Here is a 15,434-nt window from a genome sequence, read left to right on the forward strand (position 1 = left end):
GGCTCTTTCCGAAACCTAGATGTTCACTACACTTGAAATCAGTTTTTTATGTCACAACAAAAATTATTGTCTATTAACAGCTCAGAGTTGGCATTTTGTTTGCGATATCGTAGTTATTTATTTAATAAATGCAACGTTTAATTATTAGTGGAGAAAGATTATAATGTGAATATTGGGGGGTATGGAAGAAAATATTATGGTTTCGGTAGGAGCCACCAATCCTCATCAGTTATCTTGTTTTTCCGGGGATATTCTCTGAAAAGTTGTTTTAAAAATATCTCCTATGACAAAAACTTTTTTCACCTAATTGAGGAAATCGCAAACTCAATAGAAGATGAACCAAAGAATTCCATTGCACTAAAATTCTTTTGGATTTTTTTTATTCTAAAAGCGGTCTGACTTCTTTTGCATCTAAAAATTGATCATCGTGTCTGGTCTTTGGGCATTTTGTGGCATTGAGATCCAACCGCCAGAGTTCGTAAGTCTTCAGTTCTGCGGGTGAGCATTCTCGACTCGTTGTATCAGCTGGATTGTTTTCCGAGAACAGAAAATCTCCTGAAATGTTCCGCCGGATACCCAATGTTTTTGTTGACGCGTCTTTTGTAATATCTAACCTGTTGAATGAAAGTAAGTCCTCTTTCGGAATATCCTTCATTGATTTGATGATTATTTGAGGCCTATTTCATAAGTTCAATTCCAGCAGAGTAAAAGGCTGCGATAGGTTCCTTTCGTGACATGATCGCTTCGTCTATTGTACAGGGTGAGATAAAGAAACTGCAACAAAGTCAAACGCCATGATTTTTATATATATATAAATTTTTATATATATTTATAATTTTATATATATATATTTTTAGATTTTAATGAATGAGCGCAAAAAATGCCGGAAATCGCATCAAATTTTAGAATAAGTTTACATTTATTCGCATTGGTCATTTTGGCACGAATTATGGCCTTCAAATGTTGCTCTGCGGTATTTTGGACCATTCCCGGCAAAACGCTTGCTTGAGGTGATGGACACTTTGGTATTTTTTAGTTCCAACCTTGCTTTCCAAAATACTTCAGACACAATAGTCCAACGGATTGGTATCCAGAGATGTTGGTGGCCATTGTGCGCTGGAAGTGAACCAAGGAACCTCATTGTGTAACCATTCTTGGGTGGCGCGTGCTGAGTCTGTTGGAATGTCCAAGGTTTGCGGCCAAAATGTTTACGGCTTTAATACACCCTCCAGAATATTTTCGCGATAATATCCGGCATTTATTCTGATGCCACGTTCTATTAATACGAGCAGAGAGCGACCATCGGTTGTTATGGCGGCCCGCACCATCACCACACAGAGAAAAAAATTAACCTTATACAAGGTTAGCTTAACCATAAATAAACATGATTTGGAGTCTACGTTATGTAAGGTTAATTTAAACATTTTCTTGTTGACTGGTATTTAAAAATAATCATCGTTAATTTAGCTATTCCATGATTGACTTTTTTACCCACGAAAATTGTTGATATTGAAAAAAAAAATTGTTGTTTTAACAATGCACTGTTAAATTTTGAGAGAATGAGAATTGTTAATAATAACATTTCATAGTCAGTTGGTCTAAACAGTTCATATGATAATTTTTAATAAAAAATTAACCTTTGTTTGAATAAAACAAGAAAAGTGTAATTTTTACAAGTTTATTTATTATTTATTTATTAATACCGCATATTTCTAAAATATGTATTTTCATTACAAATTGTATGTATATTTAAGGGAGGGCTGGTAAAGAAAGATATATGTTTAATATAAATTTTATTTTTTAATGCCTTACCGAGTGATTTTAAACTATATTCCTCAGCCATTGTGAAAAAAAAAAACTACAAAACGCCAAACACCGACTGCAAAAACAGATGAAGAAACTAGTAGTTAATAAAAGCAAATAGTATTGTCACAACTTACCAAAAATGTACGCACGAGCACCCAAAAAAAAAGACACCAGAGAAAAAAACAACTGAGAAGAAAAAACAAAAAGATATACATAAATATGAACACTGTCGCTTCAACAACAACAACGTACATTTGGTGACAAATGCATACGCTAATGTACGTCGTAGCAGCCACAAGCAAAGACAAAGAGAACACATATGTATGAATAAACACTCACACATTATCTCTCTCCTCATTTTTGCTTGTCGCTGCATATACGTTGTTGTTGCTTGTTTTTTCATGTATTACCGTTATTTTTGTTTCTTTATTGTAATTTATAGTTTATTTGATAGACAAATCTGATACAATTTGAATATAGCAATAACACATTACTATGTTGAAATAGTATCAGGGTTTTCTATTAAAACAAATACAAATTACAATCAAATATATTTGTTAATTTCACCAGCTTTTACTTACCTTTATACCAAGCACTATTCCCACGAGCACGTGCACTACTCCCTTGCACTATTCAACACCAACTAAAGAAGTGACTGTCTATTTGATCTTTCTTACACATATTCAGACCACAGAAAGAGATTCGATAAAGAGGAGGAGGGGGAATATGACAGTCACATTCGTTGCAACTTCGTATATTGTAATATTGAACTTCGTCAAACACAAAGCAGTTCAAAATTGTTGACCACAACAGAGCCGAAGGCTCTTCAAATTTTTATGTATCTTTCACATTTTTCCGTCTCTCTCAAAAACAACAACCTTATACAACGTTAATTAAACTATTTTTCATCAACATTTGACCTTATATAACGTTATTTTGTGTTTGTAATCTCAAACATTTACCATGAAAACATTAACCATGCACATGGTTAAAAAAGTCATTGTATTTTCGGCTCTGTGCATGCCCGGCGCTTGATTTCTGGATGGTGCACATACTCAGCTGACCTCTTTGGCAAGTAAACACGATCATTTTGTTTGTGTACAAACTGGTGGACAACGAATGTTTTCTCATCGGAGAAAACCAAATTCGGCAGTTCACCAGCAACTCGTTAGCTCTTTTGAGTCTATTTTCTTTCTGTTGAGGTGTAAGTTCCTGCACTTTTTGGAATTTCAATGGCTTTATCCCGAGCTAATTTTTCAATATTTGCCGAATGGAATATTGCTCTTTTGAGTCTATTTTCTTTCTGTTGCGTTGTACGTTCCTGCACTTTTTGGAATTTCAATGGCTTTACCCCGAGCTCATTTTTCAATATTTGCCGAATGGAATATTGCGATATGTTCAGCTCACGAGCCATTTTTCGGCCACAGCGATGCGGGTTTCGATCAAGTCGCTTTTTTACTTTTCGAACCATTTCTGCTGATGTTGCTGTTTTCTTCCGTCCACTTTCTTGACGTCGGGCTACGCTACCAGTATCACCGTAATGAGCGATGGTACGAGACACAAAAGATTTAAATTGCTGGAGTGCCCTAACGATTGCCACTTCTGGTTTTCCAACCAAATATAAAGAAGTCACACAATCACGCTTGAATTTCATCACGAATAACTTTTTTTCTGGAAAATTCTCACCAAAATGCTTTTGCACGCTTGTAAAAAACATAATGAGCTGTCACTGAAATAATTTTAACAGCTGTCGGACGAGTGGCTTAGAAATGACTGCAGTCTGAAGTTGGTTGCAGTTTTTTAATCTCACCCTGTATGTCCACCAGTTGGTACATTATCAACGTATAAATTGTTTAAAATCATGTTGGCTGCTTTCAGGAACATTACTTTAATATTCTCTGTGCACTTAACTAACAAAAATGGTGCACAGTTAACTCCAAATGACCGGTTTTTTAATCAACCGGGTCTTTTGACGATTTCCTTAATATAATTCTTTGATACTTGGCATGGCTTGAATCCAATAAATTGACCAAATTGCTCAATGTTGATAACTTCAAACGGTCAGAAATAAATGTTAATTGTGATCATGAGTCTTTAAGAGCTCGGGCTTCGTAAAGTTGTCCTTTGGTTTCAATTTGTATTATTGTGAATAGCAATCTCCCTCCAGTTTTTTGCTCACCTAGGTGTTCATCTCGAAAAGTCAAGGTTGTAACCGTCCGACTGACAACACTGGTACTATGTCGTTCTTCCACTCGAGCAAGATATGTATTTTTGTTTGGGTTCCCGTTCCCTTGTGCAGTAAAGTGTGGTGCCTCACAGTACACGTTCTGCAATCAAAGTGATTCTTGCGACATGCTTTTACAATGTGGACTCTACCATTCACGTTCCTTTTTATGAATTCGTAATCTCTAATAAAGTTATTCAATTTGAATACTTGTTATTGGTTATTCGTCAAAATGGTTTGGTCAGGATTTATTACTGATATTTTAGTTTTGTTGAGTGTACTTTAAAGTAGATGACTTTATGTTACTGACTGATTCTATAGTTTTGAACTTATATGTTGAGAAAGCGTCAAACTGCTTCCATTTCGGAACTATCAGGGAGTTCTCGAATTCCTCCAAAAAATGTCTGCGTACTTTGATTGAACGTAGATTGGATCCCATCCCTTAACTTCGACATCAAGAGTTTCCAGTGTCAGAACGCAACTGTAGACAAGAAGGTGTAATTTTTGAATTGTTTGACTGTAGTCTGTGGATACACTAGGAAGACTAACAAGTAAAAAAGCTGTAAGTTCGGCCGGGCCGAACTTTTAATACCCTCCACCATTTGGTACAAATTTGGCAATTTCCAAAAAAAAAAACCGTTAAAAATTCTGTTAAAATCTTAAAAATACCGAATGCTTATACGACGACGTGGGCCTGCATAGGCAACTTTTGTCATAAATTATTACAATATTTAAATGCGAAACTTGAAGAAAAATCTGTTTATAATGTAGCTAAAATCGTCAAAATACCGAATATGGGGGGTACCGTTATATGGGGGCTATACGAAGACGTGGACCTGCACAGACAATTTTCTGGCATGGGCTGAAGTATCCATTACGAACTTCACATGCGAAATTTGAAAGAATCCCTGTAAATAATGGCGCTAAAATCATCAAAATACCGAATATCGGGGGGTACCGTTATATGGGGGCCATATGAAGACGTGGACCTGCACAGATAATTTTCTGTCTTAGGCTGTAGTATCCATTACGAACTTCAAATACCAAATTTGAAATAATTCCGGTGAATAATGTCGCTAAAATCATCAAAATACCGAATATCGGGAGGTACCGTTATATGGGGGCTATATGATAACTTGGACCTACATGGCCCATTTACGAACTTAACCTGCCTACTGGGAAAATATACATGTGTGCAAAATTTTAGCCTTCTATCTCAATTTGTTCGAAAGATAGCGTGATTACAACAGACAGACAGACAGACAGACGGACAGACAGACGGAAATGGCTAAATCGTCTTAGAATTTTACGCTGATCAAGAATATATATACTTTGTTGGGTCTGACATGAATATTTCGAGGAGTTACAAACGGAATGACAAAATTAATATACCCTCCATAGTATGGTGGAGGGTATAATAATTCGTATCTGCTCAATAACCTGCAGTCTATTATTCTGATAACGATCCGTAAGGAGTTTCCATTCCAGCCGTAATCCATCATTCATGAGCTTTAACTTTACAACTTCTCTTGCTACTCCAGTTGTTTTTTTGAGTCGACGATGAAAACGAATATACGAAATCATTTATCCGTTTATCCGTACGTTGCTTAGCTTTAATTTTTTATATAAATTGCCGAACATTTGTATGTGACGTTCTTTTTTAAATGTGTGGGTATCACATGGTGGCAGCCGAGATACAGTCCCAAAATCCATTTCTATTTCTTGCTGTGACATCTCTGATATTGTGAAACATTCATTGAACTCAGCGTTTTTTTTTTAAGTTTATCTTTATCGATCGGCTTTCCTGCTTCTCCAGGAGCATGATCTCTGCAGTCCACATATGACTCTAACTAACTCTATTTGGGTTGTCTTCAGATAATGCACCGTTCATTGGTTTTGGATACTTAGAAAATTGAAATATAATCCAGATCGCTTGAAGTTTTGCTAATTTTATTTATTTATTTATTTTTTATTTTTTTTCAAAAACAAAAAACGTAGCTCAGTGCAAAGGAAAAAAATAGTTTTAAATAATTTGGGTCAAAATCCAAATTGTTAAGGAACACATATATCCGAAAAAGGTAAAATATCATAGTGTTTTCAAGAGAAAGTAAATTTTTTTGCAATGAAAATTGTATGGATCCCGGGAAAATAATAAACAACGTTGTTCTTTAAAAAAACAACAATTTAGGATTAAGCCTAACTATTTTGCAACAACCATATAACTAAGGTATCCCCTTACCTTCTGGTAAACATTACCATTTTCCTCCACAAATAAGCAAACGTTATTATAAAACAGCAAAATAACTACGGTATCCCGAACATCAGTTTGCAAATTATTTTATAACCCAGTTGTCCACCAGATTTTTATTTATTTTTCCATAAATATGTACCGATATTGTTTATGCACTGCGTAATTTTTGAGTATTTATGTATTATCGAATCAATTTTTGTGTATTATTCTTTGTGTAAAATCGAAGATCCAAAAGTTGGGTTATGTAACTGTAAAAATATCTTCCAGTCGTGGGACATGAAAATACCACTTCAAAGAATGTCACCGAATGACTTTAGCACTCCCAATTCGAGTATACGGTTCTATTTTATTGCATCCAGTATCCTTTTCACTGATTTTACTCCAAGAAACATTTGCTTGGAACTATAATTGTTGCTGAGCTGGTTCTTCTCGCAGTATGTCTCATAAGCTTCTTCTTCAATTTTTGTTGTTGTTGTGTCTTCAGTTCTATTGTAGTACATTGGTTAGACTTATTTCAAGTATGTTTTGTTTTTACCATGCCTGTTTATTTTGTGCCCACGGCTGTATTTTTCCACTATGTTTCACTTCAGTATTTTTGTTATATATAGATGATATTCCTCATTTGTATGTATTCACGGTGTTTTTGTAATAATTTTTTTACTTACTAGAAACACCACTTATATATTTCGACAGGATAAAAATGTTTATGAAACTTGACTTTTATTTAATAATTTTGTTAAAACAGATTCGTTTTTAGGATAAGTAACACAATTTATATTATAATTTCGTACATATTTACAAATTTTTATATTATTTGTATAGTTTGTATATAATGTTGTGCAATAGTAGGTAATTAAAAATTTTCAGGTAATAGGCATTATTGTAGGTTTTAACGTGTTGTCCTACATAACTCTAAAATCTGATATTCGGATTTTTTTTTAATGTTAGCGAAATTTTTCAACAGAAGTCCCTTACAAATGGTGAAGAGTATTAACAGTTTGACCCGGTAGACACCTTTAGACTTTTTCTTTCTGTCTATTTTTCACTGTAGTCAAAAACCTAGTTATTTGTCTATGTATATTATTATATTATGATATAACCGGCAATACTTCTGCCACATCCATTATGGCATACGTCTACTAATTTGGTTGGTCATAGGATAATATTTAATAATAAAAGAATAATATTTAATTTACCATAACTTTTTTGTAAAATGTACAATAAATTTCCATAACCACGAATATTTTTAATCTCGATGACATCAGAAATATATGAAAATGTCATTTTTGACCGTTACTTTGATGGCGATAGCCAAAATGTGTACAATCGTTCGATCCTCACGACGTTTTTCAGGAGGGTTGCGTAAAGGTCAAAATAGAAGCCTTTTGGTTTTAAAGATGATCGCAAAAAACTGTTTTGAATCGACCAAAATGGCTTTGGACCTTAGGGTGCTTTACAATAGTGTTGTAGGATATCACATCGTCGGCTTCGCACAACTATAGCTTTTGCTTACTTGTTTTTAAAAGTATCTGGATTCACACGTGTTCAACTTTAAACTACAAATACCTGTTAGATCATTTAAAGAATGCAGTTAAACTTTTCTTTAACTTTTTTTAGACAATAAAGCGGATGGAGTCGATATATGGGGGCCATACCAACCTATATAGACAATTTTAAACTACAAAGATTCTTTTCTATTGCGAGCCTCAAATAACAAATTGAAAACAACTTCTTTTAAAACTTCGAACATTATAATATATCTACCAACACAATATATTGAGTGAAGATGGAATTTAGCAGACCACTCCTTCCGTCGTCCCTCACAACATGCGAAACAAATGAGTATTTCTCTTTAAACTAAGTATATCTGAATGTTTTACTAAACCCGATATCTGCTATTTTATTGAGTGCTTCCGTTTAACAACACAAATAACCATTGTTATTTTCTTTGTTATAAAAGCAATACGAAAATTGTAGTTGTAAATTTGTTGATACAAATTTTTAATATTGAATTTGCCTTGAATTGCGTATGATTTTGTTTTGATTACTTTAAGCAACAAAAGTTATTTATTTATTAAAATAGCTAACCCAGACCGCGTTGCTGACCCATAGTATTAGCGTGTAATGCATATTTTTAAGAACCTAATGTAAGTTGTTATTGGTTAGCTTTTCTCTTTAAAAAGCCTAAACTTTGATAAACAATGTTTGCTTGCAACTATCGTCAATCTACAAATTTGGCGGTGTTCATGCTTATTGCTGTTTTTCTTGTTTTGTGGTTTATTGTTGTATTTGCTTCAACGTATTTATTTAGAGTGCACAATACATATTGATATGTTTTCAATTTTCATCGTCAGAATCGATAATAACTTCTAAATAGAATTTAACTATCATAAATAAGGTGTCATCTATATGTATAAAAATCAATTGTTGTTCGTTGGTAATGGAATCAGTTGAGAACGGATGAACCAATTTGAATAATTTTTTGTACAAACGTTCGTCATACCCCGAGTTAGGATTTTAAATAAAAAAATGTTGACCACGCCGGGGTCCTAGGGGTTACATGAGGAATCATTTGTACAAAATATGTATCAGGTTGGTCTAAATTGTGATATAGCCCCTTTCAAATTCCTTAAATGTGGGTTATTTGAGATTTTAGAAAGAAAAAACAATTCTTTAAAATAATTATAAGTATAGGACCATGCTTCATTATAACTCTTATGTGAAGGTATCCGGTAATTTTAGCTATTACCAGGGTTTTGGTCACATTTTTCAATTGATTTTGCCCTTATTTGGCATCTAGCTTCTGGTAGAAGTCCTCTTCGCGGAAATTTTTCAATGTCAATGTTTCGAAGTAGTGCTCATATAAAAGTACCTCCTGATTTTACCTTTTTGATCATATTTTCGAATCGATTTGACATAAAAAGTGTGTTTAGGCTACTTTGGGGGTAGGGAACCATCTTACATGGGCCTATTATAAACAGTTATTGTATACTTTTTAATATATATGCTATATTATTTAGGTTTTTAACTCTCAAACTAAAACCTCTTACTGAAAAATAGGAACGACTTTTTTGAAAAACGTATTTATTTCTATTTAATAGAGTTTTAATTTATACAAAAAATTGTGGCACTGTCTCACAAACTTATTATTATGCTTTAAAAACTATGCGTTAAAAACTAAAACTACGGGCCGGCAATGCGTACTGGGTCAGCTTATTTTAAAAGTTATGGACCCTATAAAGTATGTTAAAGCGTACAAATTTTTGTCGATTAAATTATTTCCGAGAGCCACTCCGTTCTCCATTTGCAATTCGATAGAGCTCACCAAGTTTAATATGTGTCTTTCAGACTTAGCACATATTATTCTTAGGATTATTGATGTTACAAAAGATATATTAGTTCTCATTTAGATATAGCCCTCATATAATATTAACTCCTAATATTCGTCGACTAAATGTTCTACAATGTGGCATTTTATGATTTAAGTACACTTAAGTGTAGTCCTTTAATACTGATTTCCCATATAACCTGCCGATTTGAGGTATTTTGAAGGCTTTAAAAGCATTTTTGAGGTTATAAATCATTTGTTAAAAAAATGATGAAAAGTCTACTTCATGATTTATTTCCTATTCATAGTTATATAATCGTTTTTTTATTAAATTTTCAAACCTCAATTGTCAGTATTATAAAGGTTTTAGCAATATTTTCCAAATCAAAAATAAGTTTGTATTCGTAACTTTTAGAAGACCATTTTTGTGAAAAATCCTATGTCAATTAATCTATATCCGTCGTTGTATGTGGCCGTTCGTTAAATTCGCAATAAATGCGGAATATTTAGGTTAATCTTTGAGAAAAGAAAACCAACCGAATGGTTAGGCTGTTGATTCAATTCTAATTTTATTATGAAAATATTTTCCTTACGTACTACTGAAACTAATCTAACTTAACCTAATCGCAGCCGCACAATTATTCTTATCTATTCTAATACTGAATGAAGAACATTGCAGGGCTGCTTGTCATTTCATTCAAGTGGTCTTGTGCATCTACGGAGCGCATTGATATCTGTGCGTGTGGGTCATAGCCTTTATTATATCACACATTATCGTATGCGTCAGCGCATAAGATCACCGAATTGTTCACTGTGGTGTTTTATGGGGGCTGGGAAATATATAATTTTAGAATATTTATTGATTATTGCTAGATTTTCCCAGCGCCTCAACCGCACTCAAAAGTATGTACAAAGTATTTTGTACATTCTCCCGGGCGGCTTAAATGTGTATGTTAATAGTTGACTGTATTTTTATAAAGTTGAATAAATGTATACTATAAAATATTTAAATATAAAAATATGAAAAGGAAACTAACTATATATGCTCAAATAATATAAATATTCAATTAAGTAACTGCTTCCAGGAATCGACTCCATTTCTTTATCCAGTCCTTCTTGCAATTGTCACCACCTTTATCTGCCGGCTTCATTCTCCATACCGCATTAATAGTCCATCGATGCAGACCGCCATCATTCACGTCCGAAAGGATTACCATTGGCTCCAAGGTACGCTCTGCTTCCGTTCTTAAGGTTAATGTTGGTTTGTAATTGAGTTCTCTCTGGTAATATACTTCCGGAACCAGAGAAATTTCTTTGGCTTTTTCTAATTCATCGATGCATTCTTTTCCTGCTAATTTACCACATTCGTCGACAATTTTTGGACCTTCTGTGCGTGGTCGCTTTTCTTCTTTTTCCTCTTCTGCAATAAGACTATTTATTACTTTTCTTACAGAACGGTCGTCTCATTGCCATTGAATCGATTGTTTTTTAATAAATTGAAAGGTTCCTCCCGAAATGGTTTTCTGTATGTCAGCGCTGACACGACACCAGAATGTTCTTCTTCTTCCCGTTCCTCAAAATGAGGACTTGCCGGCGGGAATTTATTTAATAATTGATGTGAGGATCTGCATTTCCCAAAATGTTCATCCAAGCATCGAATGGGTTTGAGTTTTACTGAATTATTTTCCTCTTTTACATTTGCCAGTTGTTTTGACAGGTCATTTATCTCAGCTTCCAAGACTTGCCGCGTTCTTTCCGAGCTAGCCAATTTTTCCTTTCTTTCTCTAACTTCGTTTTCAGATGTCGAAGGTTTTCTTCAGATTTGGCGAGCCGATATTTTTCGTGGGCCTTCGCATTTCTCAATATCATTTCACTTTTTTCCACTTCGATTATTAGTTGCGAACGCAATTCGATTGCTTGTCCCTGCAGCCATTGTAAATTATGTTCATAGACTTGCATTTGTTCGTGCAAACCATCTTCTAATTCTCTGTCGTAATCTTCCTTTGTTTCGACATAGCTAAGTTGTCTGTTTTCTTCCACTTGCTCTTCCCAAGTTAAATTCAGCGAGAGTATCCATCGTGATGGAGGTTTCATCGATTTCTTCATCGATGTCCAAGTCTGTGTAATTGCGACTCTGGGTTGCTAAAAGCTTCATTGCCGATAACATACACATATCCACATCACAGGGTAATGTCTTCATATGGGTTGGAAGATATTTTTGGTGTACCCTCAAGTACCGTCGTAACTGGTAATATGCATTTTCTACCAGTACCTTCCATGCCGCGACGTGTTTCACCTTTTCAAAGGCTGACGTCGACGTTAACAACCGGAAATAGTCTGTCAAAGTGGTGATATCTTCTTCTATTATTTTATACATTTTTAATTTAAATGTTTTAGATGGGACTATTTGTCCTCTTTTAAAAACTTTTTTATATTGCCTTCTTGGTTCTTTTTCTATTTGTTTTTTTTTTGAACATTTATACAATATTCCTAGGAAGTTAGAATATATACGTTTCGTTTAGGTATTGTGAAATCAATACCGGCAATAACTGTTTACTATTTATATATATATATATATATATATATATATATATATATATATATATATATATATATATATATATATATATATATATATATATATATATATATATATATATATAATATATATATATATATATATATATATATATATATATATATATATATATATATATATATATATATATATATATATATATATATATACAACGACGGAAATAGATTAATTGACATAGGATTTTTCACAAACATCATTTTTTTAACAAATGATTTATAACCTCAAAAATGCTTTTGAAGCCTTCAAAATACCTCAAATCGGCAGGTTATATGGGAAATCAGTATTAAAGGACTACACTTAAGTGTACTTAAATCATAAAATGCCACATTGTAGCACATTTAGTCGACGAATATTAGGAGATAATATTATATGAGGGCTATATCTAAATGAGAACAAATATATCTTTTGTAACATCAATAATCCTAAGAATAATATGTGCTAAGTCTGAAAGACACATATTAAACTTGGTGAGATCTATCGAATTGCAAATGGAGAACGGAGTAGCTCTCGGAAATAATTTAATCGACAAAAATTTGTACGCTTTAACACACTTTATAGGGTCCATAACTTTTATAATAAGCTGGCCCAGTCCGCATTGCCGGCCCGTAGTTTTAGTTTTTAACGCATAGTTTTTAAAGCATAATAATAAGTTGGTGAGTCAGTGCCACAATTTTTTGTATAAATTAAAACTCGATTAAATAGAAATAAATACGTTTTTCAAAAAAGTCGTTCCTATTTTTCAGTAAGAGGTTTTAGTTTGAGAGTTAAAAACCTAAATAATATAGCATATATATTAAAAAGTATACAATAACTGTTTATAATAGGCCCATGTAAGATGGTTCCCTACCCCCAAAATAGCCTAAACACACTTTTTATGTCAAATCGATTCGAAAATATGATCAAAAAGGTAAAATCAGGAGGTACTTTTATATGAGCACTACTTCGAAACATTGACATTGAAAAATTTCCGCGAAGAGGACTTCTACCAGAAGCTAGATGCCAAATAAGGGCAAAATCAATTGAAAAATGTGACCAAAACCCTGGTAATAGCTAAAATTACCGGATACCTTCACATAAGAGTTATAATGAAGCATGGTCCTATACTTATAATTATTTTAAAGAATTGTTTTTTCTTTCTAAAATCTCAAATAACCCACATTTAAGGAATTTGAAAGGGGCTATATCACAATTTAGACCAACCTGATACATATTTTGTACAAATGATTCCTCATGTAACCCCTAGGACTGTATCAAATTATATATTGGGCAACATATTTTCGGCCCTTTATGTATGGTTAAGCTATATAAAATGGACTCTAAAAAAGTTAGGTCCGGGAACCCCACTTTTGGGATTTTATTTACCAAAAATCTCCTAACCCCAAGATTGTCTGCGGCGCAGTGTAATTACTGACGATAGCACATAGTGCCCGTATAACATTGACTACGATTTAAAAATACTTTAAGGGTTTGGAAGAATTTTCCGAGTATATGAATCCTTTTCTTACTATATTTTCAATTCACTCCACTATTTTGTATAGTCCGCATATTACAGTGCCTCTTCATATTTGGTATTTCACTGATTGAAGTCCCAATGAATTTTGCATTTTGAGTTCTCTTTGGATGGATTATTTCTATATCTAATTAAAATTGAAAATTCGGGTATGGCAACCATATAACAGCATGTATAGAAAATATGCAAACTTTCTCGATTTTTTCGGTTTTTTCAATAAGAATTTTCAATTCCAAAAGGCATTCTGAAACACAGAATCCTACACAAAATTGCATATCATAATTGAACGGTCAATTTTTTCAGTTCCGCGATTTTTCTCAAAATTTTCTTTCATGACAACGTTTCCACTGTAATTACAAATAACCAAAAGAAAATTTGAGTCAAATCGTCCCAGCCGTTCTCAACTGAAGTGTTACTATGCTTTTTCAAATTTTGTACATATAAATTTAAAGAAGTAGGTGTGGCCAGTTCCTCTGACCCCAAACAGATACCTAGGGTTGGAGGGAGAGAGTCAAGATTACGTCGTATACAAACTGTGGAACAGATATCTTCATGATTTTGGCAAATATTAGGATTTTAGATTTTTCTTTGCATAAAAACCTAGTTCCAGTCGGTTTCAACTGATTCAATTACCAACGAACAACAGTTGGTTTATATAAAGATTAAAAAGTAGGCGTGGTCACTTCCTCAGCCCCAAAATAGATACTTAGGATTGAGGGAAAGTCAACAGTTTGTCGTGTAATAATTTTAAAGCCGATATCATCATTATTTAGCAAATATAGGGACTTTAGATAAATCGAAATAGTGGGCGTAAAAGTAGACGTGATCAATACTTTTTTTCTTTAAAAACATAACGTTTGTACAAAAAACAAAAAAAAAATATGTAAATCGGTCCAGCCACCAACTGATTCCATTACCACCGAACAACAATTGATCTTTATATATTGATGAACAATAAAAATATGAATATGTTACTTTTCGACCCTCTTCTTCTGATACATCTAGGTTTTTTGCACCGAGGTACGTGATCCAAATCCCAGCCGGGCTCAGCAGATTCATTTTTCTTTACCATTGAGTTTTGCCATATCAAGGCGATGTAATGAAAAAGAAAACCAGAGAGACGCAATCACTCACTCACCACAATGTGTTTACTTCCGTCTACTAGTATCAAATTCTGCTTGATGTATTAAATTATATTTTGATAAAATTCCAAACATTCATTATGTCTAATCCTAGTTTTGTATTTCTAAACGGTACCGTTTTACTTTTAAAAGTAGTTTGTTTAGCTTCAAATTGTAATTCTCTGGTTCCATGTTATGTAACACTTGTAAAATGTATGTTAGAAGTTGTAATTTCTCACCCATATATTGGCAGAATGTTATGCGATGAATTGGTATACAGTCTACATATGTACAAATATAGCTGGGGAAGACTGAACTCGGTTTTAAGTGCCTTATTTCTAAACAACCTTCCTTTTATTCAGAAATCATTGTCATATAATTTAAATAGTTTTAAACATAAATTTGAATTAATGGAAAACTTCAATGCATATTTTTTCCTAGTATTTGGATTATTTTAAAAGGTAATGAATAGGACTACGTGATTGCACGAAAAATCTACATTATAGTCGTACTTTACAACAGCAGTTTTGTACATTAATATTGCCTTAGGTAAGGTAACATTTTCTGACACTATTTGGATGATTTTAGCGAAATT

General features: G+C 33.3%; 1 protein-coding gene and 1 long non-coding RNA gene across 2 annotated transcripts in view; one reads left to right on the plus strand and one right to left on the minus strand.

Moving 5' to 3' along the window:
• LOC131805001 (lysine-specific demethylase 6A-like) overlaps positions 1-15,434 on the plus strand; it is a 197,686-nt gene that overhangs the window by 44,084 nt on the left and 138,168 nt on the right. The window lies entirely within an intron of this gene.
• Positions 1,665-2,764, minus strand: LOC131805005 (uncharacterized). The gene is made up of 3 exons (XR_009343454.1): positions 2,388-2,764; positions 1,941-1,992; positions 1,665-1,879 (listed from the first exon to the last, which is right to left on the minus strand). It is a non-coding gene; the product is annotated as an uncharacterized LOC131805005 (long non-coding RNA).

This window comes from Musca domestica, unplaced genomic scaffold (assembly GCF_030504385.1).
Source record: "Musca domestica strain aabys unplaced genomic scaffold, Musca_domestica.polishedcontigs.V.1.1 5, whole genome shotgun sequence".
Classification (NCBI taxonomy): domain Eukaryota; kingdom Metazoa; phylum Arthropoda; class Insecta; order Diptera; family Muscidae; genus Musca; species Musca domestica.